The sequence below is a fragment of the Micromesistius poutassou genome (assembly GCF_964030765.1).
Source record: "Micromesistius poutassou genome assembly, contig: SCAFFOLD_4305, whole genome shotgun sequence".
Taxonomy (NCBI): Eukaryota; Metazoa; Chordata; class Actinopteri; order Gadiformes; family Gadidae; genus Micromesistius; species Micromesistius poutassou.
In genome coordinates, this window is record NW_028179406.1 from 20,001 (window position 1) to 22,978 (window position 2,978).

Genomic DNA, 2,978 nt, shown 5'->3' on the forward strand with positions numbered 1-2,978 from the left:
CGCGTGTATAATAACAGTCGTACTAATGCGTTTCTTTGTTATGGCGCAGGTTTCCTCTGGCGCACGGTGCGCTTCACAGACAACCCGTCCCTCAGGACTAACATGACCTACATTCAGAGGAGCTGGCACAGCGACCTGCCGCTCGGGCCAACCCAATGCGCAGCGGCGGGCCCCCGCGGCGCCGGCCGGAGACCGGCGAGGCTTTCCGCCGGTTGCGTAATAATCCCCCCTGCTCCCCAGTCTCCGTGTTAATTATTTCATTCATGTATTATTATGCAACCCGCATAACCTCGACAACGTCTCTGCAATGGTTTACATTCGATGCACGTAAACAACGACCGCACGCCTGCACCTCTCCCGGTGTCCCCTCACCTTGGACGAGGCGGGAGGGGGTCCAAATACAAAGTGACGACTATCACACTACCGGCTGCGACTACTATGTACATACTGATGAGGTTGACCACTTTAAAATGATAATCATTATGATTGTGTGCGTGGTTATAGGCCCCATGTCAACTGGGAGTGATGGGGGGGCTATACTATATTTATATATAATAAATATAGTATAGCCAATATAATGTTTCGTGTCAATATTAACAAGAAAAACACAACAAATCAAAGGCACCCACCCTCTGCTCCGTTATTAACAAAAACTCCCGGGTGAATATTTCGGACTATCAAAAAAACAAGCCTCACAAGACTGTGTGTGTGTATGTGTGTGTGTGTGTGTGTGTGTGTGTGTGTGTGTGTGTGTGTGTGTGTGTGTGTGTGTGTGTGTGTGTGTGTGTGTGTGTGTGTGTTCGACCACAGTCTCCACCTGACCCAAACCTGACCCAGTTGTGTCGGGAGAGATGCCAACAGTTACCTCATCTGATAACCGGGCACTCGCCCGCTCAGCATCTCCGTTGTTATCATAACCAGTCATCTCTACAGGAGCGCGGTCGCGCGCGCGCCGATCTCCTGGTGCTGTTTTGTGTCTCGAGCACGTCGAGGAAGGGTTAACCCGGGTGCGCCCCCGCGCTCACCTTACAAAGAGCGGAGCGCACGTGACATGGAGAAGCGTGGACGTCGAACCCCGCAGAACAGATCGAGGCTCTCTGCTGTTATTGTTCATTTGTTCATCACGCATGCTATAATTGGTTTGTTATTCTATTAACATTTCGGATGAGATCACAAATTTTAAATCGGTATCAGATCGGCAGTTTCGATGCATGTTATGAAACGGGACTGCAATGCCACACCATGTACCACGAATGGCCCCGTTGCATCATGGCACGCTGGATACATTATTACGACCGTGATCATACCAGTGTAGCACTGGTTTTGACCCTAAATCGTCTCAGACGCTTTAAACTGCGGCCGACCCTCGACCCCCTCAAGTGAAGGAATGCCGTGCGCCGGCATGGACCCCCACCGCCCCCGGCCGCCCCGTTACCCAACGCGGAGGAGACCAACCGCGCTTTGACATTGAGAAAACGCAGCGTCGCACCAAAACAAACGACCCCCCCCCCCCCCACACACACACACACACACACACACACACACACACACACACACACACACACACACACACACACACACACACACACACACACACACACACACACACACACACACACATCACTCACCAAAACACCAAAACATCAACAACAGTCATCGGGACGAGATCCGACCTAGACAATGCACGAACAACGTGGTTCTGATCACCGGGTAGCCTACTACTACATGAACACTGCAGTCATTGTGTAGAAAATGCAATAAATTAGGTGAATTCAACTAGGACATACCTTTGTGCAGCGAGCCTCGTTCCGGTTAAACCACTGGTGGCTGGAGATGCCGCATGTCCCTCCGGTTCACAACACAGCGCTCCGGTCAGTGGTTTCCGTAAATACCGAGTCCCGGATCATCTCCGTGCTCCGTGCTATGTGAAGAACTTGCTCTCGCGCACGCTCTCTCTCTCTCTCTCTCTCTCTCTCTCTCTCTCTCGCTCTCTCTCTCGCTCTCCCTCTCCCTCTATATGTGTGTGTGCGTGTGTGTGTGTGTTTGTGTGTGTATGTGTGTGTGTGAGTGAGTGTGTGGGTCGCTCTCCCTCTCTCTGTCTCTCCCTCGCCGTGTCTGTAAATGTATGTTAGTAGGTCAGTCGTTGCATAACTAGGCGCTCTGGGTGCCTAGTCACGTTTTTACTTCTCGCTCTCGCGCCCATTTCTTAGAATCCCGTTGCGGAGGGAGAGTTGAGAGGGTGAGGCACGGGAGGTATGGATATCGGGCTCGGAGCCAATTTCGTTGAGATGCGGGCCGAACGGATAATAAGGTTAGGTTATTCTCCTGGCCAATTAAGCTCCTTTCATCTGGATTGCCATATAGATGGAGAGAGAGAGAGAGAGAGAGAGAGGAGAGAGAGAGAGAGAGAGAGAGAGAGAGAGAGAGAGAGAGAGAGAGAGAGAGAGAGAGAGAGAGAGAGATGGAAGGACACAGACTGTAGGCCTACTTACTCTACAAGGTATAGGGCTTGTGCATCAGAATTCATCGTGGGATTTCCATGGCAGTTTTCCCAAAAACTGCCATATGGAGAGTAGGTCTATAGGACTCAAGAGACTTGTAGTGTATAGCCCTACTGTAAGATCCTAAATCAATGGAAATCTACCGACCTGGTTGAATGAAACCTCTTCTGTGCCTCGTCTCGCTGGGGCAGTTTCAAACACACGACAATTTTAAGGACAAATAATTGATGAATTCATCAGCAATAATCAAAACAACATAAAAATTGAGGCGGCCCTTGCAATGTGACTTTGCGATGTAGGCTCACCAGCCCTTTGATGTAATGTTGACCTACTGTCTGGTACTCTGTGTGTTTTGGTTACTTCATCTGCGTTATTGTATCTGTGCTGCTCCCCATGCCCTCTGTCGGTCTTGCTGAGAATATAACTGGGTGACGGGCTTTATCCATTCTGACCAATCACATCACTCCACTTGTGTTT

The 2,978-nt window shown here is 50.2% G+C and overlaps 1 protein-coding gene across 1 annotated transcript in view; it reads right to left on the bottom strand.

Annotated features, from left to right (window-relative positions):
• The window catches only part of LOC311372867 (uncharacterized protein), a 10,610-nt gene extending 7,837 nt beyond the window's left edge, over positions 1–2,773 (bottom strand). The window contains exons 1-2 of the mRNA XM_084489804.1: positions 2,649–2,773; positions 1,788–2,348 (exon numbers count right to left, since the gene is read on the bottom strand). The gene's annotated coding sequence lies outside the window, so the exon portion shown is untranslated. The remainder of the gene's footprint in view (positions 1–1,787; positions 2,349–2,648) is intronic.
• Between the last annotated feature and the right edge of the window lie 205 nt (positions 2,774–2,978).